General features: G+C 46.1%; 2 pseudogenes; one reads left to right on the top strand and one right to left on the bottom strand.

The window, feature by feature from the left end:
- The first annotated feature begins 1,672 nt into the window (after nt 1–1,672).
- Nucleotides 1,673–3,121, top strand: LOC133052927 (heat shock transcription factor, X-linked member 3-like; annotated as a pseudogene).
- A 1,162-nt stretch (nt 3,122–4,283) lies between these two features.
- Nucleotides 4,284–5,799, bottom strand: LOC133052925 (EOLA-like protein; annotated as a pseudogene).
- Nucleotides 5,800–26,801: the final 21,002 nt, after the last annotated feature.

Below are 26,801 nucleotides of genomic sequence, written 5' to 3'. Positions count from 1 at the left end.
TAGAAGCAGAAAGGCCACAGAGAAGCCCAAGTTGAAACCTGGAGCTCATCCAGGCCACCAGTCCTTAGGCAGAAAGGCCCCTGGGAGAGCTTCTTCCACACCCTCTTAGATCTCCCCTTTCAGACACCAGGGACTGGCCCTCACACAGGGCAAATGACCTTGCTACTGGCAGAGGTGGGAGACAGTGCCCTGGGGCCTTGGAATACGGGCCTTTCCAAGGTGCCAGTCTGTACCCTACACAGTGATTTTTCAAGAACTGTGGCCCACACCCAGCCTCTCATCCTTTTTCAAATACAGGTAGACTGGGGCTTCCTTTGGTCACATATAGCTCAACAAGTCAGACATGTCCCTGGGAGTGAGTGTGTGTAAAGCAGGGCCCTTGAAAAACACCTAACCCATGAGCCAACAAAATCATTTGATGGACCTGTCATCTGGGTAACTGAGAACAGGTCCATAGTGGTGGTGGGAACAGCGGCAGGGGCAGGGAAGATCAGAGCTGGCCTCGAAGAGGACCAGTGAAGTGCTTGTTTTCAACAGAACAGGCTGTACCTTGAGCTCCCAGTCAAGTACTTCAAAGGTTAGTTATCCAAATAGACTCAAGTTGGACGTGAGCAGCCAGGACTGCAGGTAGCAGAAGCCCAAGCACCCCACTGACAAAAGGAAACAGGGCTTTCAAAGCAGCCTCCAAGGAGTCTGAATCCGAGGCTCTGGGGAGGGGAAAAGCACATGCAGGTGTTCCCAAAGTGAACGCCCTAGGGCCACCAGAGTGGTGTTTATGGAAAACTTGGAAACTAAAGGCAACAGCGTGTGATCTGAAGGGCGATGATGCCTGGGGGTGGGCAGAATGTGGGAGGCTGTAAACTCAGTGGAGCACCTGGCTTTGCCCTCCCACATGACATCCTGGGGAATCTATGTCTCAGGTGCTTGGGAACAATCAAGTGGAATATGAGGTCATTCCACTGTGCTCAACCACAGCCCTCCTGTGGGGAGAGCTTGACCTGGGGGGCGGTGGGGGCAGGACAACAGGAATCTGACTTTGGGGCCAACTGAGTGGGACCAACCAGCCAGCAGCACCAGCCAGAAGACAATAAAGGCAGAAGGGGAAAAGGATTGGAGGGGGGCATCAACTCAGGCAGAGCTAATCAGCCCACTATGGACCCCATCTTCTGGGAGGGACAGTCACCAGGGGCCCATCTGACCCCTGGGATCTCTCTTGGTGGTAGCAGACCTAGGACTTGCCAGGGCCTAGCCCTTCAGCAGAAGCCAGCCACAAGCCTGCATGTTGCTAGTGAGGGGAGTGGAGACAGGGGAACATTTGACAACCCATCCAGGGCCTGGCCCCCTGAAACAAGGCAACTGGCAGCAGATGGGAGCCTTTGTAGGCAACCTGAAACCTACGCTTCTGTGCTTTCAGACAAGAGACAAGCTGGGGATCCCATCTCTGTCCCCAGACTGCCTCCCCCACACTGGGCCAAGGCTGCCTCTCCACATCACCTCTGTGACATAATAAAACAATTAAGGAAGCTGACCACTTAATTGGCTGCCTGTCCCATGACCCAGATTCTAGACTCTCCAGAGAGCTTTTTTGGGGCACCCCAACCCTGGTCTGAGGCCCTTCTGCCCTGAGCATTCAATGCTTGGGTAGAGAATGCTCCTGAGCTAAACTGACTCCATGGCTAGTCAGAGTTCTCAGGAGGCATGGGCAGCCCTGCTGGCCCCATCAACTGACAGGGAGCCCACAGCAGGGGACCCCCATGATTACTCCCCGGTTCCAAACGTGGATTCAAGGGAGGCTTTGGAGAAGCAGGGTGACCAACCTGAGAGCCCAGACCCGGGCTCCCGAGTATACTTGACCCCACAGGGCCCCAACCCAGAAATGGTCAACAAGGAAGATAACAACACCATCCTTGGGCTGTCCTTCCCCAGGAAGCTCTGGATGATCATGGAGGATGCGGCCTTCACCTCTGTGCACTGCAGCAACAAGGGAGACACTGTGGTCATTGAGGCAAATCTCTTCCAGACGGCGGTCCTCCAGCTCAGGGGCGCAGACCAGATCTTCAAGACAGACAGCATCAAGAGCTTCATCCGTGAAAAGAACCTGTATGGGTTCAGTAAAATCTGCCCTTCGAGGTGCTCTGCAGAGAAGAAGAAGCTGATGGTAAGGTAGAAAGCCCTCCTGGGGAGACTAGACTAGATGAGCTGAGTGCTGGACAGGTTTCATTTCCCAGAAGAACATTGTTATCATGAGAGGGTAGTTAAGGAAAGAGGAGGAAGCAGGGTTTGTCATGTTCCACCACCCCCCTTAGACAGGATCCACAGGGGTGACTCCAGACCCTGCAGGGCCACTTGATGCCAGGGACCACCAGTAACACCTTAAGTGAGGCTGGCCCCAGGGGAGCTCTAGGGAGCAGCATGCTAGGGCCTCATAACCTGCCAGGAATGAAGAGACCTTGTCTCCATACTTAGGCATGGCCAGGATGGTGGTAGGGAGGAGGGTGGTGAGGAAGGCTCTTCTCGCCCTTGCTGTCTAAAGTAATTCATTTCCTTTCAGATCTATCGCAACTTCAACTTTCAGAGAGACAAGCCTCTCCTCCTGCAGAACATCTGGAGGAAAGGTGACCCTCAGCCCACCACCAGCGCAACAACCACCCCAAAGAGAAAGAAGCGAGCGGTGGAGACCAGATGCTCTCCTCAATTCCATCATGAGTTCACCCAAGAGACGGACAAGAACGACCAGAATGGAACCCCAGAAACCCCCAGCCTGCACTCATTTCTGTTCTCTGGCCTTTGATCTGTGTGCAATCAAGCCAGGTGGGCCAGGGGAAACCATCTCCCCAGAGAACAGGGTGGCCCCAGTGACGAGGGCATGTCCAGCAATGCCACGTCTGTACCCCTGGCTACTGCTGGAAGGGAGGAAGCAGGGGAACTGACCGACAGCCCCCCGGAGTACCCAAGTTACAATTTGGTGATGGCTGTGTACAAGACCTTTTACTCCACCATGATGGCAGCCCTTTCAGTCATGGCCCCAGATGAGGCCTCTGAGGCGGAGGAGTAGCAGGGAGAGTCCTCAGATTACAAGGGTGCCCTCCGTGAGCAACTCAAGCACAAACAAAATTCCTGAGCTTCCAGAACCCTAGGGACACTCAAAATCACTCTCTTGTAATAAAAAAATTGATTTATGTTCTAATAAATTAAAGTGAAACTCTGTGGGAGTAAAGTATCAAACAAGAACTGCAAGTCTGTGTTCTTTATATTTTTCAATGTGATTCACACTGCACAGGATGAGCCCAATGAGGCTGCAAGCCCATGCCCCAGGCAGGCTTCAGTCTGGTCCCCATGGTCCCTTTTTTCTGAAGCAGCAACATTTCACATGCTCAGCCAAGAGTGTGGTTGCTGAGTTGAGTGTAGAGGCCAGCACAGGATGGGCCTGGGCTTGGACCTTGGTTCCTGACAGTGGGGGTGTCACTTTCCATGAGTCATGCATCCTGAAGTGGAAGGTGCTCCTCAAGGATCCCCCGATGATACCACAAGTTTCTGATCATCAGCTGAGCATCTCCAACTCTCGATCCATGGCCCTCCCTAAGATGCTCAGCAGATAATAGGGTCACTCACCCCACCCGCCAAGAGCCTTGCAAACGCATGACCCCAAACCCAAAGATAAGTACAAGGTTCCCACAAGGTGAAAACCAGTCCTTCTTGCTCTGCCCTCACAGCTGTATTGACGAGCCTGTGTTTGGATGTGATGCGTACAGGCAGCGTGTCCAACATGCAGGCCTTGTCTTGGCTCACAAGACAGTTTACAGCAGGGCAAGGGTCACCTGCAAGGACACACTGCGGCCTGTTTCTGGGCCTGCGGGCCTCTCTACCAGCCCGAGGCCTCGCTGTCTGCTTATGCTCAGCCTGCCCCCAGCCTTCCCCCATTACTCCCTGGGCACTGTTTGGACCAGAACAGAGAGGGGAAAACACTAACCAATTTCCTAACAACACGTTTCTCTCAACCACCCAGATCCAGCAGAGCCAAAGTTAGTGGCAATGCTAGCATTCTGTAAAGGTCAAAGGCCCAGAAACTCTCACTGAGTCCAGAGCAGCACCACATGAGGGGAGTCCCTGCCCCGGGCCCCACACCAAGTGGGCACCACAGGGCATGACTGATTCAAACACAACCAGATGCGCATGTCCAGGGTGGGGTGGGAACTCAGGGTGTCACCATGTGCTGATCTCTCAGTCACCTCCCTTTTGAGAGCCCAGTCTGGACAGGACTCCTGCCCAAAGGGGTTCCGGTGCTAGGGGATGTCCACCTGGAAGATGTCCCTCCCACCCCTCCCTGGCAAGGCCTGCAACAGCCAGCGGGATTTGGCGAGCACAGTCATTTACTTCTGTCGCAGGTCGGGTAGCAGGGCTTGAATCTCCAGCTCTTCCACCTCGTCGGGACCTAGGTTTTCTGGGCATAGAAAAGTGTCCCCAGTGTCCACAAGACCTGTGTGCAAAGACAGGAGACAGAAAGAGAACAGGGTCATTCAAAGCCGTGCCTCCTAGAGACGAAGACCGTATCATGGAGGGGACGCGAGGTGAATTGGGTCCTCTGGCTGAGCAATTCAGACTGGCTCACCTTGGCAAAGGGAATTCAGGGCAAGACCAAGCGAGGGAGGGAGCAAAATGAAACGGAGAGGCCTGGTGCTCCAGGAACCCACCAGGCCATGGGGAGCTCTCAGTCTGCCCACTGAAGGCCGCAGGGACAGAGCAGGAGGGCCCCGGTGGGGAGCCTGTGAACATCAGGTCCCCAAACGTTTTGCCAGCAGACAGGGGTTGCTGTGGGGCCTCACCGCTGGGGAGTCAGGGGACTTGCTCAGGTCCGGCCGCAGGCAGTGGGGGTGGAACTGCCTGGGTTCCCAGGCTGGGTGCTGTGCTGCCTCTCATGGTCTCTGTTGGGCACACACACGTGGGGACACACATACACACACACGTGGGGACACACATACACACACACGTGGGGACACACACACACACGTGGGGACACACACACGTGGGGACACACACACACACGTGGGGACACACACACACACGTGGGGACACACACACACATGGGGACACACACACACACGTGGGGACACACACACACATGGGGACACACACACACACACGTGGGGACACACACACACATGTGGGGACACACACACGTGGGGACACACACACACACGTGGGGACACACACACACGTGGGGACACACACACACATGGGGACACACACACACACACGTGGGGACACACACACACATGTGGGGACACACACACACACACAGAGGCAAGTGCCACGTACAGACCTGGATGTGCCTCTGCCTCAGAGCACAAATGAGGACTGAGGCCCAGAGTGGTGGTCAGGGAACCCAGCCACCGTCTCCCAGCCCAGGCACCCTCTCTGTCCCTCTGAAGAACTCTCAGTCCCCTCTACACCCCACCAACTTGTTCAACAGAAAACAAATGATCACAACCTGGCTGAGATCCAGGGCAGCACCACAGCCAGGCAGTGCAGGGCAGGGCATCACTTGCCCACAATCACTGTGCAGCCAAACTTGTCCCCATCCCACAGCAAGGCCTGGATCTGGGCGGGGCTCACCCCCAACCTCTTCTTCAGCAGCTCCCACCAGGCCACGTACTCCCAGTCCCCGGTGCACCATGTGGACAGCCAGGGTACAGTGCTGGGTCTACATAGCATGGGCCACCATTGTATCTCCAGGGTCTTGACACTCTTTAAGACGAAACCTGCAAAATGCTGTCAGAAGGACAGACAGCTAAACTTCATCTCCCAGGGCTCCCAGGGCTCCCAGGGCTCCCAGGGCTCCCAGGGCTCCCAGGGCCTCTTGTTGCTGCAGATATACAGAACCACAAAGGTCTGGAGCTTGATACAGCAGTCTCCAAGCTCACAGCCCTGGGCTGGACCTCAGCCCTATGAACCTGAGCTTCCTTCAAGCCTGCTGACACAAAATGGGGGATGGTGGTCAGAGAGGGCTGACTCCTTCCATCTGTCTCCACATGGTCTGCTGACAGGTGGATGGTGACCCAGAGGACACATCCATCACATGGAGATGGTGGGGAGGTCAGGAAGGAGGACGAGATAGCAGGAGAGAGGCACGTGGTGAGTTCCAAGACAGAGGGCCCCAAAACACTGGGAGCATTGAGGAGGGAGGGCAAGTCCCTGGCTTCACAGCCCAGAGGCTGGGCTCTGGTCCTCTCCCAGCACAGACAGGCACTGTCCTGGGCTTGACTTCCCCCACCCAGGCCACCACCCCACCCCTCGGCTCCCGGCCCCATCCCTGCCCATGCTCTGCAGATCCCCCATCTCAGCCCAGGGCTACTGAGGGCAGTTCCATGCTAACCAATCTGGCCTTGGCCCTGGGGCTGCCCTGGACCTCAGACGGCCCTGCCAGGTGTCTTCCCCATGCCTTTGGGAGCCACCTTCCTCCAAACCCTTCACACACCCTGGCCTCCACTGCCAGCTGATGCCACAGCTCTCACCCAGAAACTCGAGAAAGAACAAAGGAGTTCAGGGACTACTGGGACGGGCACACTCTGTGTCATCACCAGGGCCTGGGACAGCACCACACAGGGGTCACAGAATTCAAACCTCAAATAATCTGCTAGGTTACTATCACCTCATTCCATGGCTGGGGAGATGCTGAGAGATAGAAAGATAGCCCATGACTGCAGGGGGCCTGACCACACCTCCAATCTCCCTTCTTTTCTTTTACCTGGAGAGGAGTCCCTGTTTACTGGAGGGGGTTGGAGTCAGAGAAGCAGAGCCACAGGCCTGAACCTCAGCATGGTCTCAGCACCTCCGAGGGAGCCTCTGTTTCCACATGGCTGTGAGGACGAGGACAAGGTCCCAGAGGAACCCAGCCCAGGGCCTCCCAGGCCTTTCCTTCACTGAACACAGCAGAGCCACAGTTATCATAGGTCCATGAGGTCCCGTGAGTTCTGGTTCCTACCCTGGTGGCCTGCTCTCCTCACCTCTGGATTCACCACCAGTAGCCATGAAGGTCATCCTTCCATACTTGTAACATTCCAGTGTCTTCCTCCCTCAAAGCCTTTGTAGGGTATGAGGAGACACATCATGCCCCTCAGAGTCAGGTGCTGGAATCTCAATTGCAAGTAACTCAGTGTGACACTACAGACAAAGGAAAGGTCTTCACAGAGCGGATGGAGGTCACCTGAGCCCATTTTGATGGACCCTCTTCTTACAGGATGCCTGGCCCCATATGAAGGACACATTTACAGACAGACAGGCAGGCACACAGGAGAACTCCAGGTGAAGAGGAAGGCAGAGCTCTCCAAGCCCAGACGCACCCACCATGGCCAGCAATGACCTGGAAGTGAGGTGGTAGAGATGGGACAGACTCTCCCCACAGCCCTCATGAGAGCCAAAGTCAGCTGACACCTCAACCTTGGCTCCTAGCCTCCTGAACCAACACAGTTCACAGGTTGAGCCACCCAGCCTGTGTGACCCTGTCACAAAAGCCGTTCTCCAAAGAAGACCCTTTATCCAAAGAGGACACAGATGGCCAAGAGGCACTTGAAAAGATGCTCAACATTCTTAATTATTAGACAAATTCAAATCAAAACTCCAATGAAGTATCACCTTATACTGGTCAGAAAGGCCATCATCAATAAAACCTATGAAGAATAAATGCTGGAGAGTGTGCAGAGAAAAGGGAACACTTGTACACTGTTGGTGGAAACATAAATCGGAACAGTCAATATGAAGAACAGTATGGAGGATCATTAAGCAACAACAAACAGAACTACCATATGATCTAGCAATCCCACTCCTGACTATATACCTGGAAAAGGCAAAACTCTAATATGAAAAGATACATGCACCCCAATATTCATTGCAACACTATCTACAACAGGCAAGATATGGAAACATCCTAAATGTCCATCAACAGATGACTGGATAAAGAAGATGTGGTACACACACACACACACACACACACACACACACACACACACACACACACACATACACACACACACAGAGGAATACTTCTCAGACATGAAAAATAACGAAGTAATACCATCTGTGGCAACATGGATGGACCTAAAGATTATCGTATTAAGTGAAGTAAGTCAGAAAGAGAAAGACAAATAATCTGTGATATCACTTATATGTGGAAAAAAGGATGATACAAATGAAATTATTTACAAAGCAGAAACAGACTCAGAGAACAGCTTATGGTTACCAAAGGGGAAAAGCAGGGGAAGGGATAAATTAGGAGTTTGGGATTAACAGATACACACTAATGTGTATAAAATAATACTATAATACTACTGTGGTGCTGCAGAAGACTCTTGAAAGTCCCTTGGACAGCAAGGAGACCAAGCCAGTCAATCCTAGAGAAAATCAACCCTGAATATCCATTGAAAGGACTAATGCTAAAGCTGAAGCTCCAATACTTTGGTCACCTGATGGGAAGAGCTGACTCCCCTGGCACTTGTCCTCTCCCCGCCTGAGTCCTTGCTCTTCATACCAGGTCCCCAGTCTCTCACAGACCCGGATGTCAGGAAGTCAGCACAGGCCTAGTGTGCTCTTCTCACCCCAGGGGCTCCCAGGGATGCTGACAGGGGTGGGGATCTGTGGGGTTCCATCAGTCCTCCCTCAGGGTCCTGTCAGTCTTCCTCAAGGACCTCATCTTGTCTCTGGGTAGGACTTTGGATTCTCTCCCGTCCCCTACTAAGGCCCCAGCCCTTACACCAGTACACCAGTCTCTCAGAGACAAGGAAGATGGGAAGTCAGCCCCCTATACCAGGTCCCCAGTCTCTCTGACACCTGGATGTCAGGAAATGCAGCATGTGTTCATCTGCCCTATGTCTTCCCAGAGCCCACTCTGCTCTTGGGTCCAAGGTCCCCTCAGTGTCTTCACCTTGACTCTCAAAAGAACTAAGATCTTCCCCTCTGCCCATCTGAGGCCCTGCCCCTTCTCACATTTGCCTAATGTCTCTGAGACATGGATGTGGAAGTCAAAACAGGCTGCCAAGTGCTCATCCCACCACAAGAGTCGCCCAGGGCTGACAGCAGGGTCAGGGATCTGTGGGGTTCCTTATATCCTCCCTCAGGGACCTCATCCTGAGCCCTGGCGAACCCGGGAATGCCCACCTTTCCTGACATCCAGGTCTCAGAGAAACTGGGGACCCATGATAGGGGGTGTGGCCTCAGGTGAGCAGAGGGAAGAAGCCCAGTTCCTCCAAGTTTCAAGTTAAGGACCCTGACGGAGGACTGAGGGGACCCTGGACCCAAGTCAGAGGAGTCCTCAGAGAAGCCCGTTTCTGTTGTCAGTCCAGGGTGACCATGGGGGTAGGATGCATGCAATAGGCATGTGCTGAATTCCTGACATCCGAGTCTTGGAGAGACCGGGGCCCTGGTATAAGGAGCCGGGCTTCAGCTGGGGAGAGCCGAGAATCCCAGGTCCTGCCCGGAGGCAAGGTGAGGTGCCTGAAGGAGGACTGAGGGGACCCTGCTTGAGGACTGATGGAACCCCACAGATTCCTGTCCCTGTAGTCATCTGGAAGACCTTGGGGTGAGAAGAGCACTCTAGGCATGTCTGCCTTCCTCACATGAGGGTCTCAGAGAGCCTGGGGACCTCGTGAAAGAGGCGAGGTCTCAAAATGGTGCATGGGACAGTCCCTGGTCCTGCCTGGAGTTCAGGCTCCATGCAAGGATGGACTGAGGGGGTTAGACCCCAACAGGGAGGCAGGGATCCTGGCCCTTGTGGGGACTCTTGGAAGCTCTAGAACTGGGTGTGCAGGGCGAGCAGTATTTTGATCGCTGACTTAGGGACCTCGGGAGGTGAGGTTTTTCGGGCAGAAGGCAGAAGCTGGACTTCCTAACCCCGAGGGAGGACTGAGCAGACTCCCACCTCCGTGGTCCGTGCTGGGAGGCCAGGCAGGATGTTAGGAGGAGTTGATGACCGAGCATCTCACCAGCTTAAGACCCGTAGGAGGCCCTGGGCAGGTGCGGCTGCATGTGGGGCCCCACCACCATTTCTGTTCAGACTCGGGTCTTGATCTGAGTTTCACTGAAGTGAAGTGAAGTGAAGTTGCTCAGTCATGTCTGACTGTTTGCGACCCCGTGGACTGTAGCCTACATGGCACCTCCATCCATGTGATTTTCCAGGCAACAGTACTGGAGTGGGTTGCCATTTCCTTCTCCAGAGGATCTTCCCGACCCAGGGATCAAACCCTGGTCTCCTGCATTGTAGGCAGACGAGTTTCACTGCAGGCTGCCAAAGGTGAGGGATCAGGCTGGTCAGGGGAAAGCTGAGCACTACAAGGGAGCCCCAAGAGGCCCTCCCACTGCACAACAGGGGGACCTCACAGAGTCCACCCCTCTTACCATCACAGAAGGCCCAAGGCTGTGCCACAGGATACCCTTGATGTGTCACCTCCATTTCTCTCACAGGAGCTCCAGGAACCAGGAGGTGAAGACAGAGGTCTGAGGACTGTGTGCTGAGGTCAGAGAACAAAGAAGGTCCAGGCAGTGCCAGGAGTCAAGGTGAGGAGGGGATTCCACAGGCCCTAATCCCCCTACCTTGTCATTACCAGAAATCTCGAGCTGTGCTATCTGCATCCTGGGGAACCACCTCACTTCCTCCTTCAGGTAGCAAGGGGACTGGCCAGCCAGGAGGAGCACCCCTGTGAGGTCTGAGTAAACCCCTCAAGGGTAGACCTGTAAGTGGTCTGAGTCAGACCACCCAGGGTGCAGTTCTCAACCAAATTAAGACCATTTAAATTCTCCTCCAAATTAAGACAGCAGTTAAAGTCCACCTATTCATTTTTTGCCTGTAACTGTTTGCTTGAGACTGGTAAAAACACTACTTTCCTTTTTGACAGAAATTGTACAAATCTAACTGATGACTATGATTTTTACACTCTGTCATGGGGTGAATTTTGTTTCCCCCTTCAAATTCATGTGTTAAGGCCCTAACCCCAGCACTTCAGAATGTGTTTCTGCTTGAACATAGGGACTTTGGAGGGGGGTTCAGGATGGGGAACGCATGTATGCCCATTGCTGATTCTTGTCAATGTATGGCAAAAACCACTACAGTATTGTAAAGTAATTAGCCTCCAATTAAAATAAATAAATTCATTAAAAAAACAAACAACAACAACAACGAAAAAAGAAAGGTTAAATGAGGTCATATGAGTGGGCCCTCATTCATTCTGACTGTGGTTCTTATAAGAAGAGTAAGTTTGGAGACATAAAGGAACACAGGGTTGGGCACGCACAGGGAAGGTGACATCTGAAGATTCAGGATGGAGACCACCATCTACAAGCCAAGGAGAGAGGCTTCAGGAGAAACCTGACCTGCTGACACCTTCATCTTGGACTTTCAGCCTTCAGTCCTGTCAGAAAATTAATTTCTTGGGCTATTCTGGTAGCTCAGTAGTACAGAACCTGCCTGATAATGCAGAAGACACAGATCCAATCCCTGATCTTAGAAGACCCCACATGCCACAAAGCAACTACCCCATGCACCACAACTGTTGAGTCTGTGCTCTAGAACCTGGGAGCCGAAACTGTTGCAGGCTGTGTGCCCTAGAACCCGTGCTCTGCAACAAGAGAAGCCACCACAGTGAGAAGCTTGCACACCACAGCTAGAGAGTAACCACCATTCGCCATAACTAGAGAAAAGCCTGTGCAGCGACAATGGCCCAGCAAAGCAAAAAATAAATCAACAAATAAAATTATTTTTTTAAAAAAAGTAAATGAATTTCCATTGTGCATGCTACCCAGTCTGTGACACTTTGTTCTGGCAGCCCTAGCAAACTAATACCTGATTCTTCTTTTGGACCTTTGCCTCTTCCTAGTGGTGGAACTCCAGAAAATGGGAAATGGGGATCTGCTTGAAGGAAATGAGAGAAAAATATACTTTGGGAGAAACAACATGTTTGCCTAAAAACTCTGTCTCTTGGCCTAACATTTGGGAGGTTTTCTGAGGAAGACGTGTGTGGCAGATCCTGCCCATGTCCCCTCTGCCTCATGGCTACAGCACATACCAGACAGTTACTAAAGTGCAAGCAGCTCGTCAGTGGCTTGGAGGTTTTTCCCTCATGCCTGAAGCCTACTTTGTCAGTGCTTAGGGCAGACTGGAAATGTCAGAGACGTGATGCTTTGTGACCCATAGGAACTGGAGTATAAATACCCCAGCTCCCTCAGCCTCAAACATGATAACTCAGGTAATTCTCCATAGGCTAGCAGAGTTCTCCAGTAGAATGAAGCTCTCTTAATCTTTCTTGAAATGCAACTTTTCTTGGCTCCCTTCCTATCTCTATTGAAGCTCTCCATCCTTTCTCTGGAAAGCACATCTCCCAAGGAAACTACTTGCTCTAGAATTCTTATTTTAGGGTGTGATTCTGGGGGAACCAAAACTAGGGCCACCTGCCTTCTAGCTCCCTGTGTGTTCATATGAAACATCCATATTTCAAGATGTTGTTGTAGTTTCTAATTTAACAAGATGATACATTGCATTGGGGATTACCTGTTGGCTCAACGGTAAAGAATCTGCCTGCCAATGCAGGAGACTCTGGTTCAGTCCCTAGGTCAGGAAGATCCCTGGAAAAGGAAATAGAAACCCACTCCAATATTCTTGCCTGGAGAATTCCATGGATATAGGAACCTGGTGGGCTATAGTCCATGGGATCATGAAAGAGTCAAACACGACTTAGTAACTAAACGACAACACTGCATCCCATTTTTTCTGTGGCAAGGTGGTGGTAAGTGGTTCATCGACCGTTGAACCCTGGAGCCTCTCCTTGCAGGAAAGGGTGTTCTAAAGTCCTGCCTGTGGAAATGCCTTTGTGTCAAATCATCAATGCTGCACTTTTTCCTTCTATAAACACCAAAGCCCAATATTTTCAGTACTTATTGGCTTTAAAAAAATGTTTAAATTGAAGGACAATTGCTTTATAGAATTTTGTGGTTTTCTGTCATACATCAACAAGAAGCAGCCATAGGTACACCCATTTGCCTTCCCTCCCGACCTCCCTCCCATCTCCCTCCTCATCCCACCCTTCAGTTTGTCGCAGAGCTCCTGTTTGACTTCCCTGAGTAAATTCCCATTGGCTATCTATTTTACATAAAGTCTTTTAAATTTCTATGTTACTCTCTCCATGCATCTCACCTCCCTCCTCTCCTCCCACTGTGTCTTTCTTGGCTTTGCCTAGCCTGCACTCTTGCATCACATCTCCATGATGGGTAGGTGTGTTTGCATCAGGGTGGAGTGGTTTTAATAAGTTATCTTGTGCCTGAGCCACATGTTTCCCTATGGGGCTGCTCTAATACCTGCTGTGAAGTTTTCATGGTCCATGGGGGTGCAGTTGGGGGAGTTGCTTCTGAATAGTGGTCCAAGCGACTATGAGAGAAACAGACTTCTGAGGAACAGTGCAAGCTGCCCTGGGTGTGCAGTTAAGTTTCTGCTAAGCCCACTGACCCTAAGCCCTTTCTTGTTACTTTCAGACTGCTGTTGAGCATGTCAGAGGTTGAGGTCCTCTCAGTGACTACTCAGAACAAGGTCAAGGATGTTCTAAATTGAGTAACTTTCAAACTTCTAGGCTCCCTTAACCCCCGAAACTGTTTACAGCCAGGCCCACAGTTCTGGAATGATGAGCCCTGGGACAAATCTGTGGATGAATGCATTAGCCATGTCTCACCTGACCGTGCATGTAGCCTCTGCAGCTGGTTTGCTGACAGGATCACCTGTCTTTGCCCCAAGAGGAAAGGTTTTGTCACAGAAGCTATTTCTCTGTCACATCTTTTGTGAATCTTTTGCTATTAGCACATTGATCCTAAGAAGTATTGCTGGCTTAAAGGATTTATGTGAGTCAGCCAGGGTTCTACCACCATAGTGTTTAATCCCTGCCCGAATCCTTTCTCATCTTCTGATCCCATCTGGTCGGGTTTTCCTTCCAGATGCTCACCTCCACTTTGCTTCTCTACTACCATTTAGACTGTTTAATAGCCTCAGGTGTCATCACCTCAACTGGGGGGTCCCTGTGGTTACCTCCAAGTCCACCTCCTTGATCTTAGTTCTACATATTCCAGGCACCTCTGCCTCCTGTTTCTCTGCTAATTATCCCCAAACATGCTTCTACCGTGTCCGTCCCCAACTAAGAAACATACTGTGCTCCCTATGGATTACCATACACCTTCCATTTTTCTCTGCTGGACTTTAGAGGCCTTCCACAACCTAGCCTGTTCCACACAGCCCAGCATGCTCTCATTCTCCATTGCTCAATGTGCTTTGCTTTTTCCTCTTACTATGAGCATTTCAGGACCTTTCCAGGGCTAGTGGATATGGGTGTCCAGCTTGTGTACTGCCCCCGGCTCTGGGCATCATGCAAAGCTGGTCATTCCTACTTCATGATCTTTTTTCCCCACTGCTTGCCTGTCTGATTTCTTCTCATCCTTCAAAACATCCCTTAGCCACAATGTCTTCCTTAGTTGTGCCTAGTTTCATTAGTCTCCTCTTCCTTTGAAGTTCTACAAGTCTTAGAAGCTCTCCCCCTATCCCCCAATAAGAAAACGCCTCTGCTATGGAGGGCATGTTGTTGTTATTTAGTTTCTAAATTTTGTCCAGCTCTTTTGCGACCCCATGGACTATAGCCCATCAGGCTCCTCTGTCCATGGAATTTCTCAGGCAAATATACTGGAGTGGGTTGCCATTTCCTTCTCTAGAAGATCTTCCTGACCCAGGGATTGAACCCATGGCTGCCACATCTCCTGCACTGTAGGCTGATCCCCGGAGGGCGTGTACCCCCACTTATCTTCCCATCCCAACAACAGAACACAGTAGGGCTTAGTGACTATTGAATAGTTTTCTCTCTTTTCAAATGTGATTATTTTAACTCTCCCAACTACTTTCTGTGTTCCTGGAGGGAATAAAGGCTACCATCCGCAACTGTGGCTCACACAGTGCTGAGCACAGGATTGGTGTTCTATAAATATTGGCACTTTGATTCCTGAGAATTATCTATAATTAAGACAGAAAGGAGGAAGAACATCAAATGTTGATACATTTGTTAAGGCAAAATCAGCATCATTCTTAGTCTGAGCTCAGAGATATGTAATGTGACCCAAAGGTGTGTGATTTTCAAGTAATAAGGCCTGTTCCAGGAAGTTGTCCACAGTGTCCAGATACAAGAAAGGATGAATTATTTTTCACCACCAACAATGTAATTGATTTCAAGCAAGGCAGCTTCAATTATTTAGAATACTGAGTAGCTATTCAGGGTTATTTTTTAATTAATCTTTTTTTTTTTTTATTGCAGGATATTTGCTTTACAGAATTTGGCTCTTTTCTGTCAAACCTCAACATGAATCAGACATAGGTATACATATATCCCTTCCATTTTGAAACTCCCTCCCACCTCCCTCCCCATCCCACCCCTCTAGGTTGATACAGAGCCCCTGTTTGAGTTTCCTGAGACATACAGCAAATTCCTTTTGGCTATCTATTTTACATATGGTAGTATAAGTTTCCGTGTTACTCTTTCCATACCTCTCCTCCCTTCTCCCCATGTCCATAAATCAATTTTCTATGTATGTTTCTCCATTGTTGCCCTGTAAATAAATTCTTCAGTACCACTTTTCTGGATTCTGTATATATGTGTTAGAATACGGTATTTATCTTTCTCTTTCTGACTCCCTTCACTCTGTATAATAGGTTCTAGGTACACCCACCTCGTTAGAATGGATTCAAATGTGTTCCTTTTTATGGCTGAGTAAATTCCATTGTTTATATATACCACAACTTCTCTATCCATTTATCTGTTTATGGATATCTAGGTTGCTTCCATGTTCTAGCTATTGTAAATAGTGCTGCAGTGAACAATGGGATACATGTGTCCCTTTCAATTTTGGTTTCCTTTTTTTCCCCAGTGTCTTTATTTCTTTATGTATATTCAGATTTCTTTTTTCCCAATTATTTTTATTAGTTGGAGGCTAATTACTTTACAATATTGTAGTGGTTTTTGCCATACATTGACATGAATCAGGCATGGATTTGCATGTGTTCCCCATCCTGAACCCCCCTCCCAACTCCTTCCCCATCCCATCCCTCTGGGTCATCCCAATGCACCAGCCCTGAGCACTTGTCTCATGCATCCAACCTGGACTGGTGATCTGTTTCACACTTGATAATATACATGTTTCGATGCTGTTCTCTCAGAACATCCCACCCTCGCCTTCTCCCATAGAGTCCAAAAGTCTGTTCTATACATCTGTGTCTCTTTTGCTGTCGTGCATATAGGGTTATTGTTACCATCTTTCTAAATTCCATATATATGTGTTAGTATACTGTATTGGTGTTTTTCTTTCTGGCTTACTTCACTCTGTATAATGGGCTCCAGTTTCATCCACCTCATTAGAACTGATTCAAATGAATTCTTTTTAATGGCTGAGTTTGTGTATATGTACCACCGTTTTCTTATCCATTCGTCTGCTGATGGACATCTAGGTTGCTTTCATGTCCTGGCTATTATAAACAGTGCTGTGATGAACATTGGGGTACACATGTCTCTTTCAGTTCTGCTTTCCTCGGTGTGTAGTCCCAGCAGTGGGATTGCTGGGTCATATGGCAGTTCTATTTCCAGTTTTTTTTAAGGAATCTCCACACTGTTCTCCATAGTGGCTGTACAAGTTTGCATTCCCACCAACAGTGTAAGAGGGTTCCCTTTTCTCCACACCCTCTCCAGCATTTATTGCTTGTAGAGTTTTGGATAGCAGCCATTCTGACTGGCGTGTAATGGTACCTCATTGTGGTTTGGATTTGCATTTCTCTGATAATGAGTGATGTTAAGCATCTTTTCATGTGTTGCTAGCTATCTGGATGTCTTCTTTGGAGAAATGTCTGTTTAGTTCTTTGGCCCATTTTTTGATTGGGTCATTTATTTTTCTGGAATTGAGCTGCAGGTGTTGCTTGTATATTTTTGAGATTAATCCTTTGTCTGTTGCTTCATTTGCTATTATTTTCTCCCATTTTGAAAGCTGTCTTTTCACCTTGCTTTTCACCTTCCTTTGTTGTGTAAAAGCTTTTAAGTTTCATTAGGTCCCATTTGTTTATTTTTGCTTTTATTTCCAGTATTCTGGGAGGTGGGTCATAGAGGAACTTGCTGTGATTTATGTCCGAGAGTGTTTTGCCCATATTCTCCTCTAGGAGTTTTGTAGTTTCTGGTCTTACATTTAGATCTTTAATCCATTTTGAGTTTATTTTTGTGTATGGTGTTAGAAAGTATTCTAGTTTCATTCTTTTACAAGTGGTTGACCAGTTTTCCCAGCACCACTTGTTAAAGAGATTGTCTTTTTTCCATTGCATAGTCTTGCCTCCTTTGTCAAAGATAAGTTGTCCATAGGTATGTGGATTTATCTCTGGGCTTTTTATTTTGATCCATTGATCTACATTTCTGTCTTTGTGCCAGTGCCATACTGTCTTGATGACTGTGGCTTTGTAGTAGAGCCCGAAGTCAGGCAGGTTGATTCTTCCAGTTCCATTCTTCTTTCTCAAGTTTGCTTTCGTTATTTGAGTTTTTTTTGTATTTCCATACAAATTGTGAAATTATTTGTTCTAATTCTCTGAAAAATACTGTTGGTAGCTTGATAGGGATTACATTGAATCTATAGATTACTTTGGGTAGCATAGTCATTTTCACAATATTGATTCTTCCAATCCATGAACACGGTATATTTTCCATCTATTTGTGTCCTCTTTGATTTCTTTTATTAGTATTTTATAGTTTTCTATATATAATTCTTTTGTTTCTTTAGGTAGATATACTGCTAAGTATTTTATTATTTTTGTTGCAATGGTGAATGGTATTGTTTCCTTAATTTCCCTTTCTGTTTTCTCCTTGTTAGTGTATAGAAATGCAAGGGGTTTCTGCATGCTAATTTTATATCCTACAACTTGACTATATTCATTGATTAGCTCTAGTAATTTTCTGGTAGAGTCTTTAGGGTTTTCTATGTAGAGGATCATGTCATCTGCAAACAGTGAGAGTTTTACTTCTTCTTTTCCCTTCTGGATTTCTTTTATTTCTTTTTCTGCTCTGACTGCTGTGGCCAACACTTCCAAAACTATGTTGAATAGTAGTGGTGAGAGTGGGCACCCTTGCCTTGTTCCTGACTTTAGGGGAAATGCTATCAATTATTCACCATTGAGGATAATGTTTGCTGTGGGTTTGTCATATATAGCCTTTAATATGTTGAGGTATGTTCCTTCTATTCCTTCTTTCTAGAGAGTTTTTTTATCATAAATGAATGATGAATTTTGTCAAAAGCTTTTTCTGCTCTATTGAGACAATCATATGGCTTTTATCTTTCAGTTTGTTAATGTGGAGTATTACATTGATTGAGTTGCAGATGTTAAAGAATCCTTGCATTCCTGGGATAAAGCCCACTTGGTCATGATGTATGATCTTTTAAAGATGTTGGATTCTGTTTGCTAGAATTTTGTGAAGGATTTTTGCATCTATGTTCATCAGTGATATTGGCCTGTAGTTTTTTTTTTTTTTCTGTGTGTGTGTGTGTGTGTGTGTGTGTGTGTGGCATCTCTGTCAGGTTTTGGTAATATGGTGATGATGGCCTCATAGAATGAATTTGGAAGTTTACCTTCTGCAATTTTCTGGAAGAGTTTGTGTAAGATAGGTGTTTGCTCTTCTCTAAATTTTAGGTAGCATTCAGCTGTTAAATCATCTGCTCCTGGCCTTTTGTTTGCTGGAAGATTTCTGATTACAGTTTCAATTTCCCTGCTTGTGATGGGTCTCTTAAGATCATCTATTTCTTCCTGATTCAGTTTTGGAGAGTTATACTTTTCGAAGAATTTGTCCATTTCTTCCAAGTTGTCCATTTTTATTGGCATGTCGCTGCTGGTAGTAGTCTCTTATGATCCTTTGTATTTCAGTGTTGTCTGCTGTGATCTCTCCATTTTCATTTCTAATTTTGTTGATTTTGTTATTCTCCTTTTGCTTCTTGATGAGTCTGGCTAACAGTTTGTCAATTTTATTTCTATTTTCAAAAAAACAGTTTGTAGCTTTGTTGATTTTTACTATGGTCTCTTTTGTTTCTTTTGCATTTATTTCTGCCCTATTTTTTAAGATTTCTTGCCTTCTACTAACCCTGGAGTTCTTCATTTCTTCCTTCTCTAGTTGCTTTAGTTGTAGAGTTAGGTTATTTATTTGACTTTTTTCTTGTTTCCTGAGGTAAGCCTGTATTGCTATGAGCCTTCCCCTTAGCACTGCTTTTACCATGTCCCATAGGTTTTGGGTTGTTATGGTTTCATTTTCATTCATTTCTGTGTATATTTTGATTTCTTTTTTGATTTCTTCTATGATATGTTGGTTATTCAGAAGCGTGTTATTTAGCCTCCATGTGTTGGACTTTTTAATAGTTTTTTTTTTCCTATAATTGAGATCTAATCTTACAGCATTGTGGTCAGAAAAGATGACTGGAATGATTTCATTTTTTAAAAAAATTTACCAAGGCTAGATTTATGGCCCAGGGTGTGATCTATTCTGGAGAAGGTTCTGTGTGCACTTGAGAAAAAGGTGAAATTGATTGTTTTGGGGTGAAATGTCCTATAGGTATCAATTAGGCCTAGCTGATCCATTGTGTCATTTAAAGTTTGTGTTTCCTTGTTAATTTTCTGTTTAGTTGATCTACCCACACGTTTGAGTGGGGTATTAGATTCTCCCACTATTAATGTGTTATTGTTAATTTCCCCTTTCATACTTGTTAGCATTTGCCTTACATATTGTGGTGCTCTTATGTTTGGTGCATATGTATTTATAATTGTTATATCTTCTTCTTTGATTGTTCCTTTGATCATTATGTAGTGTCCTTCTTTGTCTCTTTTCACAGCCTTTATCTTAAAGTTATTTTATCTGATATGAGTATTGTGACTCCCGCTTTCTTTTGGTCTCCGTTTGCGTGAAATATTTTTTTCCAGCCTTTCACTTTCAGTCTGTATGTGTCCCTTGTTTTGAAGTGGGTCTCTTGTAGACAGCATATATAGGGGTCTTGCTTTTGTATCCATTCAGCCAGTCTTTGTCTTTTGGTTGGGGCATTCAACCCATTTACATTTAAGGTAATTATTGATAAGTATGGTCCCATTGCCATTTACTTTGTTGTTTTGGGTTCACATTTATACAACCTTTCTCTGTTTCCTGTCTAGAGAAGGTCGTTTAGCATTTGTTGAAGAGCTGGTTTGGTGGTGCTGAATTCTCTCAGCTTTGGCTTGTCTGTAAAGCTTTTGAATTCTCCTTCATATCTGAATGAGATCCTTGCTGGGTACAGTAATCTGGGTTGTAGGTTATTCTCTTTCATTACTTTAAGTATGTCCTGCCATTCCCATCTGTCCTGAAGAGTTTCTAACGAAAGGTCAGCTGTTATCCTTATGGGAATCCCTTTGTGTGTTATTTGTTGTTTCTCCCTTGCTGCTTTTAATATTTGTTCTTTGTGTTTGATCTTTGTTAATTTGATTAATATGTGTCTTGGGGTGTTTCACCTTGGGTTTATCCTGTTTGGGACTCTCTGGGTTTCTTAGACTTGTGTGACTATTTCCTTCCCCATTTTGGGGAAGTTTTCAGCTATTATCTCCTCGAGTATTTTCTCATGACCTTTCTTTTTGTCTTCTTCTTCTTGGACTCATGATTCGAATGTTGGGGTGTTTCACATTGTCCCAGAGGTCCCTGAGGTTGTCCTCATTTCTGTTTGTTCTTTTTTCTTTTTTCCTCTCTGCTTCATTTATTTCCACCATTTTATCTTCTACCTCACTTATCCTACCTTCTGCGTCATTTATTCTACTGTTGGTTCCCTCCAGAGTGTTTTTAATCTCATTTATTGCATCATTCATTTTTAATTGACTCTTTTTTATTTTTTCTAGGTCCTTGTTAAATATTTCTTGCATCTTCTCAATCCTTGTCTCCAGGCTATTTATCTGTAACTCCATTTTGTTTTCAAGATTTTGGATCATTTTTATTATCATTATTCTAAATTCTTTTTCAGGTAGATTCCCTATCTCTCCTGTTTTGTTTGGCTTGGTGGGCATTTTTCATGTTCCTTTACCTGCTGTGTATTTCTCTGCCTTTTCGTCTTATTTAGATTGCTGTGTTTGGGGTGACCTTTCTGTATTCTGGTAGTCTGTGGTTCCTTTTTATTGTGGAGGTTTCTCCCAGTGGGTGGGGTTGGACGATTGGCTTGTCAAGGTTTCCTGGTTAGGGCAGCTTGCGTTGGTGTTCTGGTGCATGGAGCTGGATTTCTTCTCTATGGAATGCAATGGAGTGTCCAGTAGTGAGTTTTGAGATGGGTTTATGGGTTTGGTGTAATTATGGGCAGCCTGTATATTGATGCTCAGGGCTACGTTGCTGTGTTGCTGGAGAATTTGTGTGGTATGTCTTGCTCTGGAACTTATTGGCTCTTGAGTGGTGGTTGGTTTCAGTGTAGGTATGGAGGCTTTTGGACGATCTTTTATTAATTAGCGTTCCCTGTAGTCAGGAGTTCTCCAGTGTTCTCAGCTTTTAGCCTTAAGCCTCCTGCCACTGGATTTCAGTCTTAGTCTTCCAGTAGCCTCAAAACTTCTCCATTCATACAGCACCGATAATAAAACTTCTAGGTTAGTGGTGAAAAGATTCTCCACAGTGAGGGACACCCAGAGTGGTTCACAGAGCTACATGAAGAAGAGGAGAGGGAGGAAGGAGATAGAGGTGAGCAGGAGGAGAAAAAGGGGTGCTGATGTCCAGCCCCAGCAGGACCAGGAATACCCAAGGGATGAGTGGTGTTGGTGAGGAAGAAGACAGACACACACAGAAACGGTTGCATAGAAGAGGTAGCTTTTTTTTTTTATTTTTTAGGATAGCTCAGTTTTTATAGAATGAATGTTACCTCCCCCTAAGTCACCACATATTACATTGGATATTGGTTTGTGCTTCCGTCAATATTTTTTCCCCATATTTCCCCCCTGTGAATTCATCTAGAACATTCCCGATTACAAGGTTTTTTCTTAAATGTCCCGTACATAGTCTCCTTGCTTCAATGGCCTAACATTCTCATTCTAACAAAAACAATGTTCCATAGATTCCAGATATAGTATGAATTCTTTGGGTAATAAAACAATACATGAGAAGGGTCACAGTAATATATTTGACATTTCTGAGAATAGTACCATGAGAAAACCCTGATATTTTTCTTTATCTGAAACCACAAAATCTCGATTTACAATGATTAACTATTAAACAGCAAAAACACCTCTAAAGCAGAAAAACACCTCTATTAATAGTGAGATAATGACAGTGAAGCTGGTTAATATAAATCTATTGAAATCATATGTACCCCATTTCCTAACTCTACAAAAATACCCATAGTATCCCAAGTTGTTTAAAGAAAGAGAAACAACAGACAAATAACAGCAAGGAAATAGCAATAATGAAAACCCTTTCAACCAAGGAGCAAGTAAACTAAAGCAGTATATCTACTTCTAAATCTAAATGCCTCTACTCTTTTCTATTCTAGAATATTATAATCTTTTAAGCAAGCAGCCAAACTATACCTGTGGCCTTTTCTTTTTTGACTTGATGTTTATGGTCATGTCCTGAGCCAGAGCAATCATAAGCATTTCCAAAAAGGCTTGGACTTTTCCAGGGAGGCCTTATTACTATATATTATATTTCCAAAAATTAGTAAAAAGCCCAACAACAGTAAGACAGAAGGAAGAAAGTGACATACCGGGCCCCCGGGACAACCTCGAGGGGAAGAGCTGCCTTGCAGGTTCCTTTCTTGTCCTGGTGGCTCCTGAGGGGACATATTGGGCCCCCGGGGCAGCCCTATGTGAGGAAGAGCTGCCTTGCAGGTTCCTCTCTCATCCCATGACCTTGTCATTGTTTGGGTGCACCCCGGTGTCTCCCAACAAAGGGGGACTCAACAGGAAAGAGACAAATCTAGGCAGTACTCTGTTCCCTAAGTATTCTCTGCAGCCCAGAACACCCACAGAGATTCACAGAATTGGATTGAGAAGAGAAGGGGGAGGGAGGAAATAGAGGTGATCTGGGTGAGAAAAAAGAGAGTCAAAAAGGGGGAGAGGGTAATCAAACCAGTAATCACACTCCTGAGTAAAAATGGGTACTGAAGTTTAGATTCTTAAATGTCCAAAATTGATATCAAATACTGAAAAACAAAGATTAAAAATTTAGAGTAGAGGTTAGACTCTTAAAAATACAATATTAAAAAAACAAAAACAAAAAATTTAAGAAATATATATGAAGATTGCTTTAAAAATAGGGTCCTTTTTTTGCAAGGTTATAGTGGGTTATAAAAATGAAAATTAAGGAGTAATAGAGGAGTAATAGAGGACTTAAAAAAAGAAGAAAAATTTAATTAAAAAATAATAATAGTAAAAATATATCTAGGAATTTCTCTGGAGCTGTTGCAGGCAGTGTGGGTTCAGTTCAGCTTCAGATAGTTCCTTTTTCTAGCTTATACTTCTCAATATCTATAGGCCCCTTCCAGTGTAGTCGGTGTTAACTACAGGGATTTTAATCTGTTGCACCTGTCACTTCTAAAGTGGTTCCCTTTGTTTATTTGGCTTCTGTTTGCAGGTCTCTACAGTGTCTAATTTCCACCCTGACACAAGTGGGCAGAGGTAGTCTCTTGTTTAGGATCGCTTGCTCAGTTGTGCTGTGGGGAGGGAGGGGCACTGCAAACAAATACCACTGGTGTGTGTGGGGAGCACTCAGTGTTCCGGTCACACTGGGTTTGACCACGCTCACGACGCGTATGCTTTCCCCATCTACACTGCTCAGGCTCCAGGCTGCTCTATAGGGAGTGGGCCCTCAGTTGCTTGCACTTCCCAAGTCTAAGCTTCTCAGGTTCAGGTTTTCGGGTACTCCACAAAGGTGCAGACTCAGTTGGGCCTGCGTTTTGTGCCTTCCCCGTCTGAGCAGCTCAGGGAACCAGGAGCTTGACAAGTGCACTGTCTTCAGATGCAGCGCAACTTCTCCCCTCCCCGCCCCAGCCTCAGTTTCCAGGCGCGCCCGGTCCGGTGTGCCTTGTGTCTCTTCTGGGGAGCTGATCTCTGGCTGTGGCGGATGTCAACCATCCATTATCTCAGGAAGTCTTTGGTTGGAAACTGGAAGCCTGTTTGCAGTTTGGTAGGGGATGCCCTCTCTGAGGCCGAGTTTGCCCCTTTCCGGCTCTGGCTGGCACCCACTTCCCCCCTGCCTCCTGCCTCTGGCAGGGGATGGGCTGGTCTGCAGCCGGCTAGCTCTTCTCTGTACTTTGTTCTGTGAACAGACTGGCTGTGCCTTAGGTTAGGGCTTTTTGCAGGTTAATTCTCTCTTGCTATCCCACAGTTTAGGTTGCTATCTCACGTTAGCTCCCTCAGATTGCCTTCAGGGCCTTCAGGTCCAGTCCTTACCCTAAGCAATGCCACCCGCTCATCTCCATTCAGCCCCCACTTGCTGGTGCCAAATGCGGGCCTCTGGGGTACTTTTCTGCCGGCAGTTGCTTTTAGGCTTGTAATCTCTGGGTTTTATTTATTTTTCCTCCCGGTTAGGTTGCCCTCCGAGATTCGAAAACTTCCCCCAGACCCGCCAGTGAGAGGGTTTTCTGGTGTTTGGAAACTTCCTCTATTAAGACTCCCTTCCCAGGATGGATCTCCATCCCTAAATATTTTGTCTCTCTTTTTATCTTTTATATTTTGTCCTACCTCCTTTCAAAGACAATGGGTTGCTTTTCTGGGTGCCTGATGTCCTCTGCTAGTGGCCAGAAGTTGTTTTGTGGAGTTTGCTCAGCATTCAAATGTTCTTTCAATGAATTTGTGGGGGAGAAAGTGGTCTCCCCTTCCTATTCCTCTGCCATCTTAGCTCCTCCCAGAATGCTTTCTTTAGCTTGTTCACATCTCCCTACTTTCTTTCTATTTTCCTTTCTTTCTTCTTCCTTCACTCCTTTCTCTCTCTTTTTCTTTTTTTCCAGCCATGCTGCATGGTTTCTGAGATCTCGGTTTCTTGAGTAGGCATGGAACCTGCACCCCTTTTTCTGGGAGCTAGGAGTCCTAACCACTGGACCACCTGCAAACTCTGTCCCTCCTTTCTTATTATCAGAGACAATCTTTTCTAACCATTTTTTGGTCTTGCAACCCCTTTACACCTTTAAGTTATTGAGGGTCTTGAAGAGCTTTTCTTTTCCTGTAGGTCATGCCTGTGGATACTTACTATTCTGAAATTGAAAAGAGCAAAATTAAATATATATATATATATATTTATTAATTCATTTAATAAACTGGTTATACGTTAATAAAAATATGGTTTATGAAAAATAATGGTTTTCCAAAACAAAACAAAGTTTAGTGAAGAGAATGGCCTTGTTTATATTTTTTTAGTTCTTTGTTGTTTGGCTTAGTAGAAGCTGCTGAAATCTCTTCTCTGTTCTTGCATTCTGTCTGTTGGAGTGTCATGTGGCCATAGCCTCTGAAAACACCAGTGTATCCTCTTGAGAAAATGACAACAAAAAAGACAAATAGTATTTTGGCATGATTAAGAGAACAGTTTTTACCTTATGAAAGCCCTACAAGGATCTTGAGGATTCCCAGAGGTCCCCAGGTCACACTTTGAGAACTGCTGGTCTATATAACCACCTAAGTATTCACTAAGGCCAGTGAAAAGACTCAATGTTTGGGTCAGATGAAATATTCCAGGTCAGAGGAACCATATAATTGTGGTATATGTGGCAAGTCTTTCAGGGTACGTTCAAGCCTTGCTTTTCATCAGAGAGTTCATACTGGAGAGAAACCATATAAATGTCATGTATGTGACAAGGCCTTTAATCAGTCTGCACATCTTGCCATTCATCGGAGAATTCATACTGGAGAGAAACCATATAAATGTGATGTATGTGGCAAAGGCTTTATTGAAATTTTAAGGCTTGCAGTTCATCGGAGAATTCATACTGGAGAGAAGCCATATAAATGTGATGTGTGTGGCAAGTCATTTAGTTCAAATTCAAGCCTTGCAGTTCATTGGAGTATTCATACTGGAGAGAAACCATATAAATGCTACGTATGTGGCAAAGGCTTTAGTATAACTTCAAGCCTTGCAGTTCATTGGAGAATTCATACTGGAGAGAAGCCATATAAATGTGATGTGTGTGGCAAGGCGTTTACTAGTACTGGACAACTTGCTGTTCATCAGAGAGTTCATACTGGAGAGAAATCTTAAAAATGTGATGTGTGGGGCAAGGCATTTATTTGTACTGGACACCTTGCTGTTTATTGGAGAGTTCATACTGGAGAGAAACCATGTAATTGTGGTATATGTGGCAAGCCTTTCAGCATAAGTTCAAGCCTTGCTGTTCATTAGAGAGTTCATACTGGAGGGAAGCCATATAAATGTGATGTATGTGGCAAAGGCTTTAGTGAAACTTCAAGCCTTGTGTTTCACTGGTGAATTCATACTGGAGAGAAACCTTATCAATGTCATGTATGTGGCAAGGCCTTTGATCAATCTATAACACTTGCACTTCACCAGAGAATTCATACTGATGAGAAGACATACAAATGTAATGTATGTGACAAGGCATTTAGTCATACTGGAAACCATACTGTTCATGGGAGAGTTCATACTGGGGTGAAACCATATAAATGTGATACATGTGGCAAGACTTTCAGAGTAACTTCACACCTTGCTGTTCATTTGAGAGTACATACTGGAGAGAAACAATATAAATGTGATGTATGTGGCAAGGCCTTTAATGAAGCTGCAAACCTT

This window comes from Dama dama, chromosome X (genome assembly GCF_033118175.1).
Source record: "Dama dama isolate Ldn47 chromosome X, ASM3311817v1, whole genome shotgun sequence".
NCBI lineage: Eukaryota > Metazoa > Chordata > Mammalia > Artiodactyla > Cervidae > Dama > Dama dama.
This window is presented reverse-complemented; position numbering and strand designations above follow the sequence as displayed.